This window comes from Zalophus californianus, chromosome 5 (genome assembly GCF_009762305.2).
Source record: "Zalophus californianus isolate mZalCal1 chromosome 5, mZalCal1.pri.v2, whole genome shotgun sequence".
Lineage (NCBI taxonomy): Eukaryota > Metazoa > Chordata > Mammalia > Carnivora > Otariidae > Zalophus > Zalophus californianus.
In genome coordinates, this window is record NC_045599.1 from 64,903,274 (window position 1) to 64,925,255 (window position 21,982).

The 21,982-nt window shown below is 33.3% G+C and overlaps 1 pseudogene; it reads left to right on the forward strand.

Annotated features, from left to right (window-relative positions):
- The first annotated feature begins 14,888 nt into the window (after positions 1–14,888).
- LOC113930103 lies at positions 14,889–15,014 on the forward strand (annotated as a pseudogene).
- The last annotated feature ends 6,968 nt before the right edge of the window (positions 15,015–21,982 follow it).

Sequence of the window (21,982 nt, forward strand, 5' to 3'; positions counted from 1 at the left end):
TATATAGTACATGTGTATATTATGTGTGTAATATAGCTGTATACATAAAAATAAAACTATACAAATATAAATGAGGTAAGTTCCATATATAAATATAGTCAGACATGAGGAATAAAAATTGATGTTCACAATGAGTTTGGATTAATATTGGAAAATTCTTACAATGGGATTGCTGAATAAGGGCATAATGGACAGATGGATAGATAGATGGCTGAGTTATGGATAATTCACTTTTCTTCTTTATTTTCCCTATAATTTTTTGTAATTTAGGCATTAGAAAAATATATTTTAAATTTAATTATAAAATCCTTTTATATATGTAAAAATGACTACTCATCTGATGATAAAACCTAGAATAAAATATGTGGTGGTGTACAATTAGAAATTTGAAAACAAATTGCTCTTACAATACTGAAGGTAAGAAAAGATTTCAACAATTGTAACGATATAGTGTGACTTCTAAATTAATTTGCCTCTTCTCTCTATTTACTTAGCCAAAACAGGATGGGGTTATTGTAAAAAATGTCATTTAACATTCGGAATTCTTTTCAATACTTGGTAAAAATTAAAGATGTTGACTAAATTACATTGCTTATTTTATGGCAAGTATTAGCGGTTTCTGAATCTTCAAAATAATTCAATAAATTCAAGCAGAAATTACACTTGTTAACAATAGCCATCTTGAGGAGCTTATGGAATAATGAGGAAAGAAGAGCTTGAATTTCTTATTTAGCATTAAATATTTAAAGAGCACCAAATTTTGGCTCTGTCTTTAGAAAGATGGCATGTGTTACTGCTGTCTGTGATGTAGCTTCAATTTAAGAGAATAAAGTAAAATGTGAACCAATTCTCAATATAAAAATGTCAGTAAAGATTACTAAAGTATTATTCTATAGAGGTTTTTATTTTAAGTTAATAAGTCATCCTGGTGTCCTCAGATACAGGACCGGGCTTGAGTTCAGATGGAAAAGTAATAGGTTTAGAATTATGAAAATGAATAAACTCTGACGGCTTTGCATTCAACTGTTCACTTGGTGGGCATTTTTCAGTTACTGCATTTGCTTTCTGACTCATCATATTCACGAGTGCAAGGCATTTCTGAGAGAATGATTGCATTGAGCAAAAGTATTAGCTTGGCTAATTCAGTTTTACAACTTCTTTTCTCCAAGTAAAGATTCAAAACAAATAGGCTCCAGCTGACTTGGCAAAGGGTAACACTAACTTCAAAATTTTTCTGGAGTCATTCCTTATCCGTCTATCTGAATCTGCTTCATGGCAATTACATCTGATGAAATCCAGTTTTCCACAAAAGAGAGACGTAACTATATCTTTACTACAATTGAGAAATATTTAATTTTAAAGGCTCTTATACTGTTATTTCAGGGTTGGGACTTCCATAGCTGCCAGAATCTGTCTAATTTCAAGTGTATTTCTATCTATCACTGTGAAAAATTTGGAAGTTGATTAAAGAAATTATTACATACTTTTCAAGAAAGTTACATTCTTATTTTTGCATTTCTATTTCTCTGAGGAACTCCTGCAATGTCACACTTCATTATTTTGGTGAAAGTACCTATTAAGCACCTAATATGAACAAGGTACTATGACAAATATTTGAGAAATACAATTAATTTTGATTTAGTTCTTGTCATCTAAGAGTTATGGTCTAAAGAAGGACAAAGAAAGCTGAGTATGCTGGAGCACAAAGAGTTAAATTTTTATTCATTTTACAGTTTATAAGTGCTGAAACATTTTACCGGAAGATAGTGTGATAGCCTTTAATGCCAAGCTAAGGTATTTAGCTTTTATTTGGCAGAAGAGATAACCTGAAGGTTCTTGAGCAGAGCAAAACATAATCAGAAGAATGGTGTCTCTTTGGGGAACAGGGAGGAAGAAAGACTGGCAAATAGAGTGAGGATGAAGATGCAGTCATTAATGAAGTGTATTTAACTATGAACATTACAACTTATATGTATTAAATTATCAGTTGTTATCTTTCTCTTTTTCATTATTTCACTTTTACTAGACTATAAGTTTCTTTTCAAAGGATAATGTCCTTTTTATATTTGCATTTCCAATAACAAGACAGAACCTGGCAAAAAGGAAATATCTACAAAATGCTTGTGAACTGAACTGAGGGAGGAAAATAGAAATAATGTCTTCAGAATTTGAAATTAAATGAATATAAAGGTTCAGAAAATATAAATAGCCCTAGATAACAAAAGGTAGAGCAAGAAAGGAACATTTGAAGACAAACGGTGCTCACTCAAATCCCAGTTATGCTTTGTAACTCCGACTCTATTGCCTCAATGTTATAGGCAACAAATTTTATGAGCCAAATATGTTGATAAATGCCAGATACACATGTAAGTGTGCACTAGACACACAGTTGCCAAGTGCTGAATGTGCGATAGAGGTAAGGAAGTTATCTGGAGAAAATCTTAAAACAAAAGTAAACTAAATAAAAAATTTGCTTGTCTACCATCCCTACCTCCGGCAAGTCTATGCAATGCCAGCGATAAAATATCACTCCTAGCCAGGGCAGATCTTTCTCACTGCCTCTTTCCTCACTTATGCCATCTTAGTGGTCACTGAACAAATATTAGATGAATAAAATGACCAATTTTTTCCTATAAGAACTAAGAATAAAAAAACCCTAAATAAATAATGCCATTCTTTAAAGTGAGGGTGCTTTCTTTTATTCCTTTTTTTGTTTTTTAAGACTTTAACCATTTATTTGAGATAGAGTGAGCAAGAGAGACCATGCGCTCAAGAGTGCGGGGCAGGGGGTGGGGGTGGGGGCTACAGAGGGAGAGGGAGAAGCAGACTATCTACTGAGCAGGGAGCCCTACATGGGGCTAGATCCCAGGACCCCAAGACCACGACCTGAGCTGAAGGCAGATGTTGAACTGCCTGAGCCACCCAGGGGCCCCTTTTATTTCCTTTTTTATGGAATTATAAGATACATTGAGAAGCTGGAACGATTATAACTATGATGCTAAATTACTTGTAACAAAGTAAAAACCCTAACGAAACCACTGCTCAGGTAAAGACATGAAACATTACCAGCCTACCTTGTGCATGCCCCTCTATATCAAAAACCTTTCTCTTTTTCCCAAAGTTAACCACCATTTAAATTTTCAATAATATATGTTTTCCCACATTTTGACTTTTATTAAATTGGAATTATACAGTGTGTGTTTTCTTTCTTTTCTTTTTATCCTCATTTTTTGATGTGGTTTTTGGCTCAATATATTGTATTGATATTCAATCATTTATGTTTCTATATAGCTGTAATTCATAAGCTCTCTTTATTGCTATATAGCAATACATAAATACAATGTTAATGGATATTTTTTTCAAATTTAAGGCTATAATGAATTATGCTGCTATAAACACATGCTCTCATTTTGTTGGTTATATATAACCTGGAGATGACAATATTTGGACCCCAGACTATGTTTATGTTGAATTTTAGAAAATTATACTAGATGGGTTTTCAAAGTAGTTGTATGAATTTATACTCCCAATAGTACCTAGATAGTTCTTATTGTTCCACATTCACCAACAAATGGTGTTGTCAGTGGGTATGTAGTATAATACTACTGTAGCTTTAATTTGACTTTTCCTAAAGACTAATGTGATTGAGACACTTCATATGTCTATTGGATACTGCATATTCTCTCTCTTTTTTTAATTTTATTTTGTTATGTTAATCACCATACATTACATCATTAGTTTTTGATGTAGTGATCCACGATTCATTGTTTTTGTATAACACCCAGTGCTCCATGCAGTACGTGCCCTCTTTAATACCCATCACCAGGCTAACCCATCCCCCTACCCCCCACCCCTCCAGAACCCTCAGTTTGTTTCTCAGAGTCCATCGTCTCTCATGGTTCTTCTTCCCCTCCGATTTCCCCCCCCTTCATTTCTCCCTTCCTACTATCTTTTTTTTTTTAACATATAATGTATTACTTGTTTCAGAGGTACAGGTCTGTGATTCAGCAGTCTGACACAATTCACAGCGCTCACCATAGCACATACCCTCCCCAATGTCTATCACCCAGCCATGCCATCCCTCCGACCCCACACCATTCCAGCAACCCTCAGTTTGTTTCCTGAGATTAAGAATTCCTCATATCAGTGAGGTCATATGATACATGTCTTTCTCTGATTGACTTCTGCATATTCTCTTTTATAAAATTTCTGTTCAAATATCTTGGTTGTTTGTCTACCTCTTAATTAGTGATGTGTAAGAGGTTTTTTAAATGAACCCATTGCAAGGCTCTGTGGGGTGAAAATATTTTCTTTTACTGTAGGTCATACCTTCTACTCTCTTAATAATATGAACATTGAAATAAATATACTGTATCAGTCTCTTCTTTAAAATAAGTGCATTTTTAAATTTTGTTTAATAAACTTTACTTCTAACAAAAAATTTGTCATTTATGCTGTAGTAATCAAAACACTGTAGTACTGGCAAAGAAACAGACACATAGATCAATGGAACAAAACAGAGCCCAGAAATAAACCCACAATAATATGGTCAATTAATCTTTGAAAAAGGACACAAGGATATGCAAGGGAAAATGACAGTCTCTTCAACAAATGGTGCTGAGAAATGGCACAACAACATGCAAAAGAATGAAACTGGATGCCTTGCTTATACCATACACAAAAATAAACTCAAAATGGATTAAGGACCTAAATATGAGACCTGAAACCATAAAAATCCTAGAAGAGAGCACAGGCAGTAATTTCTCTGACACTGACCATAGTAACCTTTTTCTAGATATGTCGTCAGGGCAAGAAAAACAAAAGCAAAAATAAACTGTTGTGACTGCATCAAAATAAAAAGCTTCTGTCCTTCTGCACAGGAAGGGAAACAATAAAACTAAAAGACAGCTTACTGAATAGAAGATATTTGCAAATGATATGTCTGATAAGGAGTTAATATTCAAAATATATAAAGGACTTAATAGAACTCAACACCAAAAACACAAACAATCCAATTAAAAAATGGGCAGAGGACCTGAGTAGACATTTTTACAAAGATCTGCCAATGCCCAAGAGACACATGAAAAGATGCTCCACATCACTAATCATTAGGGAAATACAAATCAAAACCACAATTAGATATCAACTCACACCAATTAGAATGGCTAAAATCAAAATGACAAGAAATAACAAGTGCTGGAAGGATGTGGAGAAAAAGAAACCCTTGTGCACTATGGGGGGGGGTGCGGATGGGATGCAAACTAATACAGCCACGGTGGAAAATAGTATGGAGGTTCCTCCAGAAATTAAAAATAGAACTGCCCTATGATCCAATAATTCCACTAGTGAATATGTGCCTAAAGAAAACAAAAACATTAATTCAAAAATATATATGTACCCCTATTCTTATTGCAACATTATTTAGAATAGCCAGATTAATGGAAGCAGCCCAAGTATTCATCAATGGATGACTGGATAAAGAAGAGTTATATGACTCAGCCATCAAAAAGAATGAAATCTTGCCATTTGCAATAACATGGATGGAGCTAGAGAGTGTAATGCTAAATGAAATAAGTCAGTCCGAGAAAGACAAATAGCATATGATTTCACTTTTATGTGGAATTTAAGATACAAGACAAAGAAAAAAAGAGACAAACCAGGGGGAGGTGGTGAGAGGATGGGTGAAATAGGTAAAGGGGATGAAGAGTACACTTAGTTACGATGAGCACTGAGTAATGTATAGAATTGTTGAAGCACTACATTGTACACCTGAAACTAATATAACACTGTATGTTAACTATGCTGGAATTAAAATTTAAAAAATAGTTATTTATGCTATTTTCTAGAAGTTGTACTGTGTTGCCTCTCACATTGAGATATACTTCCCTCTAGAGCTGATTTTTTTTTGTATACACATATTGAGAAAGAATTCAAACTTACATGTGTTTATTTTTATGTAAAACTGATCCAGAGCCATTTTTTTAAAAAGACTGTTCTTTCTGTAATGTTATGTAGTGACATTTTTGCCATAACCTATTTTTATATATGAGAGTCTGTAACTGCACTCTCTGCTCTTTTTGATTTGATTACTTATCCCAGCAAGAAACATACAGTCTTGATTACTATCATTCTAAGTTAATTTTCTTTGCATGATAGAGTAACAAACACAAGTTTTCAAAATTGTCCTGGAATTTTTTCCATTTGCATTTTTTATTTAGAATTTTTTTCTTTCTAAATAGAGTCTTAGATTTTTCTATGTATGTAATTTTTCACTTATTGTTAGATATATTCCTGGTACTTTTATGCTGTACAAGTGATGTCTTTAAATTAACTTTTTAACCAGCAATTTTTATAAGCATAATTCCTAATTCTAAATATTTATCTTCTTATTCCTTTGGACATTTTTCTTTGTACATAATTATATTACTCCACTGTAATGAGAGTTTTAGCCCTTTATGGTTAATCTATTTAACTTTTATTAATTTTTCTGATTCATTAGATGGGACTGCCTGTGCAAGTCTAAATAGAGCGATATTATCAGTTATACTAGTCTTTTTTTTTAAACAGTTCTTGGAGAAGAGCTTTTGGCATTTGATTTTTAGTACTATGTATAATGTGGCTTTTGTTGCTGTTGTTTGTACACAGCATCTGTTGTCAGATTAAAGACAGATGTTAAGGAATAGATATTCTAACAATACTGACTATTCTGACACAACGACGTATCTAGTCTTTTTTTTAGACTTACATCTCAATTTAGCAATATTTTCAAGCTTTTAGTGTCAAAACTTCCATCATTGCCAAATTTATCTCTTGGTATTTCATGCTTTTGAAATTATATTCAATGATATTTTCATTATTTTATGAGTAGAATATGGAAACAATAGATTTTGTATATTGAACTTGTACACTGAACTTGGCTAAACTCACAAATTAGCTGCAGTATAGTTTCAATTGCTATCTTCCTTTCACTAATCTTATATGATTATGCATAGACTACACATATATATGTACACACATGCACATACATATATAATACAGATATAGATATAATAGTATACATTAGGGGAGTTTTTGAAGTTTGTTCTAGATGCAACTTTTTAAGGCAGAGGCCAGAAAACCTCTAGAACTAATTTTTCCCCACACTTGAGGCAATATTCTCTCGAGTTCTCTGTGCTATGCTGTTTTATGTAATTTTCCCACACTGAATGGTAGGAACTCAAACGTTTTCTGGCCCCATGTGAGTTAAGAGAATTGTTTCCCGTGTCTTTGGGTGGCTGTTTCCCTGATGTTGGGTAGTTTCTCAAACATTATGCACAGCGCTGAAAACGCTAGAGAATTCTTCTTCTCAGCCCTTTCCTCCATCTCCTTCTCCCTTTGTGCTGTTCCCCCCTTATCTCTGGGTACTCTGCTAATATTCCACTGTAATTCTAATATTCTACCAATACTCTAATATTCTCCTCTGGTTGCATCCATCCTGAAGACACTCAGCTCTCTTTCCTCAATCTGGGGAGACAGAACTCCATGGGCTCCTCCTCTGTCTGCTTGTGCCCCCCAAATTCTCCTCAGGCAGCGTCCTAGGGCATTGGCAGTGTTCACCCATGTTTCCCTGCACTGACTCTGATCCAATGTCTGAAAAGTATTGTTTAATATATTTTATCCAGTTTGTTGTTTCAGGCAGAAGGGTAAATCCAGTCTCTGTTTCTCCATTTGATGAGAAGCAGAAGTTCCAAACACATGCATTATTAAATATAACATTTTAAACTTATGTTATGTATCATGTAGAAGATTTTCTTAAATATTTACAGGTATAATATGATCTAAAAGGCAACAATTTAATGGCTGACAACAGTCCCTCTTCATGAAAACTTCTTTTCTGATTATTTCTACTTAAGTGTCAATAAGAATACAGTATTTTTCATGTTTATTTTGAAAGCATGTATCTCTTTATATTTACAAAAGCACAAATATTCTGATAAAAAGATAAATGTTTTGTATATATCCTTTCCAAATACATGTTCCATAAACAAATTATAAAGTTAAAGGCCAACATCATTTGGGGAAATGAGCCACCTAATGACAGTTTAAAATAAAATTTACTTTAAGAATATTCACGTATAGGGGTGCCTGGGTGGCTCAGTCTGGTAAGCATCTGATTTTGGCTAGGGTTATGTCTCAGGGTCCTGGGATGGAGCCCCACATCAGGCTCCCTGCTCAGTGGGGAGTCTGCTTATCCCTCTGCCCCTCCCCCTGCTCCTGCTCTCTCTTTCTCTCTCTCAAATAAATAAAATCTTTTTTAAAAAACAGAATATTGAAGTATAATGTTGAGTCCAAAAATTTAGTGATTCCATAAGACATTAGAAAGATGATCAATATGTTCAATATGTTCAGATAAACTAATTAAAATTTATTGAGTTATCATTACCACTGTGTCAATATTAGTGATAATTAATAAATCACTTTTTAAACAAAACCTATGAGGTAAGTTTGATAATTATTCATATTTTATGTAAAAGATAAATTACAATAAAGAAGTGAAATGATCCAGTCTTTATTTGAACCCAGATCACCTAACATCAGCATCTGTGTTGTGTTTTTGTTTTTTCTTTCATAGTGTGCTGCCTTCTTGGACCCTAAACTCAATGCATTCATTAATATTTTGAACTTAAATCACTGCTTTATGTTTATGTATTTTGATTTTTGATCTGATGTTTGAGTGATGCTTGATCTGACATTTAGACTCCTTTCTATGTCTGTCATTCCAATATCTAATTTTGAAAAATTCCTGTTCAAGTATCTTGACCTTTTTTGTTAAGTAGTTTTTGTCATTTAACTATTAATTTTAGTATTTATAGAACATAGATACAAACACATAATGTATTTCAAATACTTCCTCTGAAATTTACCTTTTCATTTCCTTAACAGTAACTTTTTAAAAAAACTGTATTTAAATTCCAGTTAGTTAACATACAGTGTGATATTAGTTTCAGGTGTACAATATAGTGATTCAACACTTCCGGACAACACCTAGTGCTCATCACAAGCGCCCTCCTTAGTCCCCATCACCTATTTCACCCATCCCCCCACCCACTTCCTCTGTGGTAACCATCAGTTTGTTCTCTATAGTTAAGAGTCTGTTTCTTGCTTTGCCTCTCTCTCTTTTTTCCCCCTTTGCTCAATTGTTTCTTTTCTTAATTTCCATATATAAGTGAAATTATCTAGTATTTGTCTCTCTCTGCCTGACTTATTTCACTTAGCATAATCTCTCTCTAGCTCCATCCATTTTGTTGCAAATGGCAAGGCTTCATTTTTTGTTATTGCTGAATAATATTTCATTGTATATATACATATACATACACATATACATATATATGCATCTTCTTTATCCATTCATCAGTCAATGGACACTTGGGCTGTTTCCATAATTTGGCTATTGTGGATAACGCTGCTATAAACATTGGGTGGATGTATCCCTTTGAATTAGTAGCTTTGTATCCTTTAGGTAAATACCTCGAAGTGCAATTACTGCATCATAGGGTAGTTCTATTTTTAACTTTTCAAGGAAACTCCATTTTTGTTTTCTAGGGTGGCTGCACCAGTTTGCATTCCCATGAACAGTGTAAGAAGGTTCTCCTCTCTCCACATCCTCACCAACACTGGTTGTTTCTTGTGTTGATGATTTTAGTCATTCAGAGGTATGCGGTGATATCTCATTGTAGTTTTGATTTGTATTTTTCTGAAATAAATGGTGTTGAGCATCTTTTCATGTGTCTGTTGACCCTCTGGATGTCTTCCTTGGATAAATGTCTATTGATGTCTTCTGCTCATTTTTTAATAGGATTATTCATTTTGGAAGGATTGTTTGATAAGTTCTTTATAGATTTGGGATACTAACCCTTTATCAGATATATCATTTGCAAATATCTTCTCCCGTTAATTCCACAGGTTGTCTTTTAGTTTTGTTGATTGTTTCCTTTGCTGTGCAGAAGCTTTTTCTTTTGATGAAGTCCTAATAGTTTATTTTTGCTTTTGTTTCCCTTACTTCCAGAGATGTATCTAGAAAGAAGCTGCTACAGCCAATGTCAAAGAGGTTACTGTCTATGTTCTCCTTTAGGATTTTGATGGTTTCAGGTCTCCTGTTAGGTCTTTCATCCATTTTGAATTTATTTTGTGTATGGTGTTTTCCCAACACCATTTGTTGAAGAGACTTTTTCCCACTGGAAATTCTTTCCCACTTTGTTGAAGATAACTTGACCATATAGTTGGGGGTCCATTTCTGGGGTTTCTATTCTCTTCTATGGATCTATGTGTCTCTTTTAGTGCTAGTACCACACTGTTTTCATCACTACAGCTTTGTAATGTAACTTGAAGTCCGGAATTGTGATGCCTCCAGCTTTGCTTTTCCTTTTCAAGGCTGCTTTGGTTATTTGGGGATTTTTGTGGTTCCATTCAAATTTCAGGATTGTTTTCTCTAGCTCTGTGAAAAATGCTATTGGTATTTTGTTAGGGAGAACATTAAATGTGTAGATTGGTTTGGGTAGTGTAGACATTTTAACAATATTTGTTCTTCCAATCCATGAGCATGGAATGTCTTTCCATGAATTTGTGACATCTTCAATTTCTTTCATCAGTGTCTTATAGTTTTCAGAATACAGGCATTTCACCTCTTTGGTTACATTTATTCCTAGGTATCTTATTGTTTTGATGCAATTATAAATGGGATTGAGCCCTTAATTTCTCTTTCTGCTGCTTCATTATTGGTGTATAGAAATGCAACAGATTTCTGTACTTTAATTTTGTATCCTGAGATTTTACTGTATTTGTGTATCAGTTCTAGCAATATTTTAGTGGAGTCTTTAGTTTTCTTGCTTCTTGAGGTAGGCCTGTATTGCTATATACTTCCCTCCTAGGACTGTTTTTGCTGTATCCCAAAGGTTTTAGATCATCGTGTTTTCATTTTCATTTGTTTCCATGTATCTTTTTTTTAATTTCTTATTTTATTTCCTGATTGACCCATTCATTCTTTAGTAGCCTGTTCTTCAACTTCTATGTATTGGTGGTCTTTCCAAATTTTTCTTGTGGTTTTTCTTCTAGTTTCATAGGGTTGTGGGCAGAAAAAGTACACAATATTATTTCAAAATTTTTATATTTGTTGAGGATTTTTTGTGACCTAATATGTGATCTATTCTGGAGGAGTCCCAAGAACACTTGGAAAGAATGTGTACTCTGCTGTTTTAGAATGGAATATATCTGTTAAGTCCATCTGGTTCAGTGTGTCATTCAAAAATCATTGTTTCCTTGTTTATTTTCTGTTTAGATGATCTGTCCATTGATGTAAGTGGGGTGTTAAAGTTCCCTACTAGTATTGTATTATTAATAGTGATTTCTTTTATGTTTATTGTTAATTGTTTTATATATTCTGATGTTCCCATGTTGGGTGCATAGATATTTACAATTGTTAGATTTTGTTGTGTTATCCTCTTTATTATGATATAATGCCCTTTTTAAAAATCTGTTACAGTGTTTGTTTTTATGTTTAGTTTGTCTGATATAAGTATTGCTATCCTGGCATTCTTTTGACCTCCATTTGCATGAGGAATGTTTCTCCATTCTCTCACTTTCAATCCACAGGTATCTATAGATCTAAAATGCATCTCTTGTCAGGAACATATAGATGGGTCTTGTTTTTTCTTGTTGTTTGTGTTTTTATCCATTCTGACACCCTATGTCTTTCAATTAGAGTATTTAGTCCATTTACATTCAGAGTAAATATTGACAGGTATGTATTTATTGCCACTTATTACTTGTTAAGTCATTGTTTATGAAGATTTTCTCTGATCCTTTCTTGTCTTTGTCACTTTTGCTCTCTCCTTTCCACTCAAAGAGTCCACTTAATATTTCTTGCAGAGCTGGTTTAGTGGTCATGAGCTCCTTTGGTTTTTGTTTGTCTGGGAAAGTCTTTGTCTCTCCTTCTATCCTGAATGATAGCCTTGCTGGTTAGACTATTCTTGGCTGCAGATTTTTCCCATTCAGCACACTGAATATATCATTCCACTCTCTTCTGGCCTGCAAAGTTTCTGTGGAGAGATCTCCACCTACACTTTTGGGTCTCCCTTTGCAACTTAAGTATTTCTTTTGTCTTGCTGCTTTTAAGATCTTTTTTCTTTATCAGTGTATTTTGCAAATTTAATTATAATATGTCTTGGTGTTGGCCTGTTTTTGCCAATTTTGATGGGAGTTATCTGTGCATCCTGGATTTGGATATCTTTTCCTTCTCCAGATTAGGGAAGTTTTCAGCTGTTATTTCCTCAGATAATCTTTTTGCCCCTTTTCTCTCTCTTCTTTGGGACTCTTATAATATGAATGTTAATGCATTTGATGAAGTTACTGAATTCTCTAAGTCTATTCTCGTGTTCCATAAGTCTTCTTTCTCGATTTGGTTCAGCTTCATTTTTTTTTCCCATTTTTTGCCTTGTATGTCACTAATTCATTCCTCTGCTTCTTCCAACCTGCTGTTTATTGCATCAAGCCTATTTTGAATCTCATTTATTGTTTTATTCATCTCTGATTGATTCTTTTTTAATGATTTTATCTGTGTGGTAAGGGTCTTACTGATGTCTTCTATTCTTTTTTTAAGCCCAGCGAATATCCTTATGATTTTTGCTTTAAATTCTCCATCAGACATATTACTTATATCTGTTTTACTCAGATCTCTGGCCATAGCCTCTTTTTTTGGGTTTTGTTTTTTTTTTTTGATAAATTCTTCTATCTTAGCATTTTTTTTTTTTTAAGTCTCAGGCTTCTTCTCTGTGTTAGAAAAGCCAGTTATACCTCTTGCTTCTGAAAGTAATGGCTTTATGACGAAGAGGTCATGTAGTATTCTGGTATCCAGGACCCGGTACTTCAGGGAATTTCTCCAGTGTGTGCTGCATGTTCTCTGCTGTTGTTTTTTGCCTTTTGTATCCCGCAGGTCAGTCATCTGCAGAGGTCTCCTTGCCTAATGTGGTCAGTATTTGGTCCCTGACCTGACTTTGGTGAGTTTTAACTGGGTGTGCTCTTGCCTGCTTGTGAAATGAGACCTGACACCCACTCCACCAGAATTGAAGCCCTGCAAAAATCTTTGGCAGGAGATATGGTGTGGGCAGGGGTTTGTGCTGGTCCTCTGGCAGAGGGGCCCACCATGCTGGGAATGGGGCAAGCTTGACTGAGAGGGACAGTCCTGCCAGAGCACAGAGGGGTGGGTCTTGGTGTAAGCAAGTTAGGTACCCAGTGTCTTTAATGGTAAATTTTGATAAGCTGGAAGTTTTAGTTTATATGAAGTCTAAATTATCAATTTTTTTCTCTTTAGTGTTTTTTTTTTTGTGTGTTCTAAGAAACATTTCCTGACCCTTGAAACAAGGCAGATACTCTTTCTTTCCCTCAAACTTCGTAGTTTTAGCTTTGCATTTTGCTCTATGAACCATCTTAGATGAATCTTTTTAATTGTTTAAACGTAGGTGTCAACGTTCATTTCTTTCTATAAACATCCAGATGCTCTGGTACTTTTATTTCTCCTATTCAATACTTCAGTACAGTTTTTAATCCAAAAACCAAATATGTGATTCTATTTGTCCTTATGACAATACCACATATTGTTGTTCCTTTACAATATTTTAATATCAGGTATTGTTATTTTTACAAATATGAACATTTTTTATATTCTATGTTTTTAGTATTTCATATGAATTTTACATCAGTTTGCCAATTTGTACAAAAGAAATACCCTTCTGGGATTTTGAATGGGACTGCTTCAAATCTACAGATTAGTTTGCAGGGAACATCCTAATATATGAGATTTTTGCAAAAATGAACATGGTATATCTCCATTTAGGGTGTTTATTTAGGTTCTTTGCAATGCTTTGTAATATTTAATATAGTAGCTTTCACATTTCATTACATTAACTCTTAGGTATTTAGTGCTTGTCAACATTATTGTAAACTGTATTTATACCCAATTTCATTTTCCAATTTGTATGTTCCTGGTATGTACATATACAATTGATCTTTGTGTATTAGCCTTGTTTTCTATGACTTTGTTAGATTTATGGGTTAGTTCTATGACTTTGTTTTTATATTCCTTTACATTTTCCAAATAAAGCATCATGATATCTGTGAATACAGGTCATTTACCTCTGTTTTCAATCTTTTTATTTATTTTTTTAAAGATTTTATTTTATTTATTTGACACAGAAAGAGAGACAGAGTGCACTCCAGAGAGCACAAGCAACGGGAGAGGGGGACAGCAGAGGGAGTGGGAGAAGCGGGCTCACCAAGCAGGGAGCTTGATGCTGGGCTCTATCCCGGGACCCTGGGATTATGTCCTGAGCCAAAGGCAGACGCTTAACTGACTGAGCCACACAGGTGCCCCCTAAAATATTTTCTTTGCATCATTTTCCTGGTTAGGATCATCAGTAAAATAATGATTGGTGGTGGTAAGAGTGGGTATCCTTGCCTTTTGCCCTAATTTTAGGGGAAAATACTCAGTATTTCACTTTTAAGTTTAATAGTATCTGTTTTTCATGAATGCCATTCTCTGGATCGAAGTCTCCTTCTATTCAGACTTTGCTGAGAATTTCACTACAAATAATTGTTAAATGCCATCATATGTTTTACTACATCTATTTAAATGGTCAAATAAACATATTTTAACTTTGTTAATAAAGGTGAACTACATGTATTGATATCTGAATATTAAATCATCCTTCCATTCCTTGGATAAATTCCACATAGTCATGATAAATTATATTTTATTACATAATACTAGATACAATTTGTTAATATTTCATGAGAATCATTTCATCTATTTTTTATTAGGGTTGTTGTTCTGTAATCTTCTTATGTCATAATGCCCCATGGCTTCTCAGCCTATTGGCTAAGATCAAGTGTAGTATTTGTTCTTATCCGTTTAATAATGCCCTTATCAATTGTTGATACTCACTTATATTGATTTAATTGAACTAGCTGAATATGTTCCCTTTTATTTTCTGAAAAAACTACTAAAAATTGAAGTTATTTCTTCTTTTAGGATATTTTGGAATTCACCAGTGACTACGTTTCTACCTGGAGTGTTCATTGTGAGAAGTTTTAAATTATGAATTTAACTGTTTTGTGTGATACAAGGTTATTCAGATTTCCTCTTTTGTTCTGTGCCAGGAGTTGCAATTTTTGATATCATGGAATTTGTTCATGTTTGAAGTTGTCGAATTTATTGGCATAGGGTTGTTCAATGTATCTTGCTATAGGTTTATCAATTTTACTGATCTTTTCAAAGAAGTATTATTTGACTTAATTCACGTTTTCAATGTTTTTTTCTTTTTCTTTTTTTTTTCCATTTTTTCTTGGTCATTATTGGCTTTAAATTTTCCCTACTTATTTAGCCTTATGAGCTGAAAGCATAAATTGACTTAACATGACTTTCTCATGATTACTGTTTGCATGAAACATTTTATCTTTTTATTTTAAAAGTGTTTTTGTTTTCAAAACACTGTTTGCAATTAGCATATAATTAATAAATGTAATTTTATCTAGTTTGAAAAAAATTCTGCTAAATTGACAGTGTTTTTAGTTCATTACACTTAATGAAATAACTAATAGGGTTGGGTTCAATTTTTTCATCATGATATTTGTTTCTATTTTCCTGATTTGTTCACTTTTTTTGTTCTTCTTTCTCTGTCATCATTTGAATTATTCAAGTATTTTTTAGAATTTTATTTTATTTTTGAGATATGCATCTATTTTTATTTTAGTGGTTGATCTAGGGATTAAAATACACCACCTTACCCTACCATGGTCTATTTGATTTGATATTTTGCTACTGCATACACAAAGTAAGAAACTTAAAAGACATATATACAATTCTTATATGTACAATATATATTATATAATACTATACAGAAACATTCTTTTTTTCTTTTAGTACTGTAAAGATGAAATTCTCTTGTTTTCCAGATCCTATTGTTTCTAATTAGAAGCTATAAATATTTTTGTTGTTCTTACCAAGATGAGCACATATATCTTTGATTTTATGAAATTTGTTTATGATGAGCTACATTTCATTTTTTTATACACATCCTGCTTGGGTTTCACTAATATTCTAGGATCTTTGGGTTTCTGTTATTCATCTAGATTTGGACAAGTTTTAGTTGTATGTGTATGTATGTTTTTGTGTCTGTAAATTAACTTTTCAAGTTTCTCATTCTCTGCTGATATTTATATGCATGCATTTCGTATCCTTTAATTCTTTACTATATTTATAATAATTATTTTAAACACCTTGTTTTTAATTCCAGTATCTGGGTTATCTGTTCTTCATTTGATTTTTTGTTCTATTGCTTGTGTTTTACATTTTCGTGCTTCTTTACATGTATGGTAGTATTTCTTTTTAATTGCATGATGCTATTTAGAGACTCTGGATTATTTTACCTCTTTTTAAAGAGTCTTGAGTTTTGTTCAGACAGTTAAATTATTGGCAGATCACTTTGCTTCTGTGAACACTTTAATTTAGACTGAGTTGAGGTCACTTCATAAGTCATAGACTTTCTGCAATCTCAACCTGTGTGCAAACTGAACATCCAGGGTGCTCCCCAAGATCTCTCTACTCTGGATCAATCAAGACTTTGACATCTCTGTACTCAGTGATCTTGAAGTCTTTGTTCACCAATCAGATCCAGATCCCCCAGTAGCTGTTCTGTGCTAGGACTTAGAGAGGCTTACCCAGAGCATATGCTGTTCAAGATTCTTCAGGGACCCAAATTGCTAATACTTCCTGGCAACCATTTCTCTTCCATTTCTCCATCCTTCAAATTTCAGTCTTCTGTGCCATTCTAAAATTCAATCTCTTTTCCTCTACCCACTGAAATTGTCACTCTTTGTTTTGGCTCCATTTACCCACAAAGTTTTGGATATTTTCTTAAGCTAGAAGCTGTGGTAATTATAAGTGATAGCCTATGCTTCCTTGTTTTCAAAGATCATATCTCTGTGCTGAAAATACTTCTTTCATATCTTTTATTTCCCCAAATTTTATTTCCTTATTGAAGGAAAAAAAAAAAAGTCCAATTCCAAATTCTCCAGAATAGCTGGGAGTAGAATTATCATGATAATTTTCTTTTAAATAACTTAAAGTCTGCAGGATTTGTTCTGAGGAAGTATATTAATCATTTCTGTTTGACAGCATCAAACCACTCTAAAATATAATATATTAAAAAAATAAAAGTAGGTCTAGGTTTTTAGCTCTGTGAAAAAATGTAACCCCCACTTACCTCTCTCTATATATTTTTTCAAGATCAACAACATAAGCTCATCATCTCTTAATTCTATAAAATAATAATTATGCATGCAAGACTGCACCCTTATTTCCCTCCTTCTCTTATCTACAAATACTCTAGTATATTTAATATATTTCCTTGTATATGTATATACCCTTGAAATATTTGAGTTACCCTTCCCCAGATACTTCAGTATGCCTAATATAGTCCCTTACATATGTATATATCCTTAAAGGGCACAAAATACTACTTAAAATATTAAAGACCTGCTCTGAATGCCTCTAATATTCACCTTTATAATCCAAACTGATAATTACTCTTAAGGTACTCTGACGATGGGCGCCTAGGTGGCTCAGATGGTTAAGCGTCTGCCTTCGGCTCAGGTCATGATCCCAGGGTCCTGGGATCGAGTCCCGCATCGAGCTCCCTGCGGGGAGCCTTCTTCTCCCTCTGCCTCTGCCTCTCTCTCTCTCTCTGACTCTCATGAATAAATAAATAATAAAAAAAAGATACTCTGACAATTAGCATTAATGTTCTTTTCCTGTTTAGAGTTTTCATATGACAAATTATTTTTCACAATTGAAAAATACACAAATTATTTGTATTAGCTGTCATAATTTTGTTTATATTTATAATATTAATACCAAAATGTATGAATTACTTTAAATGTGTTAAGCAATTTTGTTTTGCCACATAGAAACTTGATGAAGTCAGAATACAAATACTATTTTAATTATATAGAAACATAATGGATTTAATATTTTTAATTGAGAATTTTAAAAAGGAATTGGTGTTTTCAAAAGATCAATTCAAAATTGATATTTTCTTGCATTTTACTTGGAAATGTGGATTACGAGTTTAAGTCCTCTTAAATATGTTTATTTTTATAATCAAACATATTTTGAGTTTTTTTGTTGGCCTTATTAAAATTCATATGCATGTGTCCCCAAATAATTTCATAATAGGAAGTTTTTTCTTTCCAGTGAGAAATATAATTTTTTCCTTCCCTGGATACCAATAAGGGATGAAACTTGTCATCATTTAAAACCATATCATATTTTTTTAGCAGCTTGACAATATTTTTCTCAAGCACATTATACAATATCAGATAATGGTGATAGAGTAACATTAAAACAGTATCAAACAGCATATATCAAATATGTCTGCCTGGAATGTGGTACCATATTTCTGCTCCAATGCATGACTACCACTGATAATAATAGAATTATGTGTTTCTAATGTTGTGTAATATCGTTGAAACTCCATTGAGAAATACAGGTGTTATCATAAGCTGTAAATCATATAAAAACCAAAATACAGGGAAGGAAAATAGATCAGTACCAGGGATGGAGAAATACAATAACTTGTGAAGATTATTTTAAGACAAAAAGATAGTCTTCTTTCTTCCCATTTCCCCTTTCTATCCTTAGTGATCTTACCCACTTCCTTCATAGCATGTAAAAGAAGAGTATACTAGTTACAGTGCTCTCATTTAACTCTGAAATGTTAAAGCTTAACAGTATCACAAATAATATTAATATATCAGAAATAGTAATCACAGTTTAGACATAAATTGAAAGAGATATCATTTTCTAATTTGGGAAATGGGTAAATGAGTAACAGTGTAAAAGAATGTAAGTAATCATTAGTACTAAAGTGAATTATGGTGGAGTAAATTTGCAGCTTGAAATTAAATATAACATAAGTAATACATACTATAAAAATGCTCACAGGGTAATAACATGCTAAGTTTATAAATACTAGTATCTAAAATTGCCTCACAGATTTGAAGTCAGAAATCAGAATTTATTTCTATCATCCCAGTTTTCCATAAAGGGCACATTTTCATTTTTCATATTCTTTTTCATTTCATGGCACATTATTTCCCTTGCCCCTCTCTTCCAAACACCCATACATTTCATTTAACCCCAAACCTGCAGTACCAGTTTAATCTCAAAATTGACCCTAATTGGATCCATTAGCTTGCTTTAGACTCATTCATATTAATCAGTGCAGACATATTCTGTGAGTAAGGCAGGGGCAGGGGGGAGGCATTACACAGAAATGGAAGATTTTATCCATTATGGAAAACACTCTTTTATGATTTTCAAATGCCCCAAAGAGATACTATTTCCCCAGCCATATTTTTTTCTACCTTTCATTTGTACAACTATTGGTCATTTCTCCTAAGTTATACTCAATATTTATAACGCACTTTTATGTCAAAGGGCTTCCCTGAAACTCTAACCACTTGCTGCTCTTTAACTCTTTTTGTCTACTGCATCCTGAAGGTTCTTGTGCTACTAAAATCTGATTTTAACACCAAATCTCTAACAGCAATTGGTCACAATATGTCAGCCAACACAAGTTACAAATTTTCTCAAGAGCATGGCAGAGATGGCGAGGGGGAAAGGTTGAGGCAAAACACCACATATTACTAGAACAAAAACAAAAACACAACTCAAAACAGGATGGGAGTAAGAGTTCTTATTGGCTCAGTGGATTGCAGCAGGTGCTTGCAGGCTTCCTGCCTGAGAATATCCAATTAATATGTTGCACTAGTTTTCACTGTTGAGACCATAAATCAGCTATCAGAAAAAGGGAAAACTATATACTAGTAGGATACTCTAACAGCATATCCTTTTAGAACAATATTTTTTTTTAAAAAACAGTCCTATAATCAAGAGGCATTGGGTACTGGAGATAACATGGCATAGTTGGTAAAAATATGAACTCAGGGTCAGAATATTTACCTATGAAAACTAACTTCTTCATTTCTTATCTGATACTTTGGGCAAGTTACTTATCCTGTTTATCACTTTCTCTTCTTTTCATAATGCTACCTACTTCACAGAATTATTTAAAGATTGAATAATTGTTAAATGCTTGAAAAATACTTTGCTCACACTAAATACTCTCAGTGTTTGCAATTACAGGAGTTAAGTTTTGTCTCAATATTTAAATTTATTTAAATAAGTCACTTATTTTAAATAACGTAATATAAAGTGATGAACCATTTGCTATCATCTCTGACATATCTAAATCTGGAACCTCGCCGTGACTTGACACCACTAAAGTTTCTGTTTTTAATGGCGTATTTACAATTTTATTTGAAAACACACTGTATGGAGTTTTTACTTCAGTGCTTTTCACTGAAAATTTTTACACAGGAAATAAGAGCTTGGAGACACAAATCCCCAATGTGATCGCCCATCTAGTTAGCAAGTCTAGTTCATTTATTATAAACTCACATGGATGGAAATAATAGCTGCAAAAATGACAAAGAAGGATATTATGTACTGCCACTAACTTGAAGCTTCTGGGCTAAATGGGCTACAATTCTGATTCATGAGAGAAATTTTAAGAGAACAGTCTCTGTAAATGAAAAATATGTCAAAAGCTGTTTCCACTTATGACGTATCATTCAGAGGATAAACAGTCCATGGTGTATTAATTTTTGATGATTGTAACATAGGTGTTTGTTCACCAAACTGGGATTTACTGCCCATTAGAGGTGATAGATTAATGGTTCTGGAACATCATATCATGTGTATATTCATGGAAGAGGTAATGAAGGTAATGGCTTTCATCTATTCTATATAACACATCTCATATAGAAGTAGCCCTAAGCTTTTCTGGTACTGTATTACGTCTTATTTTCTTGATTTACTGATCTTTAGAAAAAGTATTTTGTTTTACTTTTCCTTTTAATTTTTATCAACAGCTAATACCAAAAACATTTCTAAGTCATTACTACTACTAACTATTCCTCCTTTGCCAAAATACATCCAATGATTACTCATGAAATATTTATTAAAGGAAGCCTATGTGTTGTTCAATATATTAATGGTATTTCTTCCTTATTCTGGTAATGGATTTTTATCCAATCTAAGTTGCCACTGGCTGTGATTCATACCATTTTTGTATGTACCATTACAAATGGAGGGGACAAATACCATTGGTTAAACCAAAACAGGCTATAAATACAGGATACATCCAAATTTTTAAATTTCTGATATAATAAAATGTGAAAACATTTGAATTGCAAAATTGGTAAAATATATTATTTGGCTCTTCAGGATCATTGTATAAAATAATAAAATAATTATCTATCTAAGAATTACGGTTTCCCCCAGTTTTATTGAGATGTAATTGACATATAACATTTTCTAAGTTTAAAGTGTACCACTGTTGGGGCACCTGGGTGGCGCAGCTGGTTAAGCCTCCACTTCTTGGTTTCTGCTCAGGTCATGAACTCAGGGTCATGAGATCAGCCCTGCGTCAGGCTCCGCACTCAGCACAGAGTCTACTTGTTTCTCTTCCTTCCCCACTGCCCCTCCCTCACTTTCTCTCTCTTCCAAATAAATAAATAAATAAAATTAAAGTGTACCACTGTTGATTTGATATGCATATATTGTGAAATGACCACCACCATAGCTTTAGCGAACACCTCCATCTTGTCACATAATTACCATTTCTTTTTTGTGATGAGAACATATAAAATATTCTCTCAGCAACTTTCAAGTATACAAGTATTATTAACCATAATCACCATACTGTATATTAGATCTCCTGAATCTATTCAACATAAAACTGGAAGTTTATATCTTTTGACCAACACCTCCATTTCCCTCAAGGTCCAGTCCCTGGTAATCCAGTTTTAGTCTCTGTTTCTTTGAGTT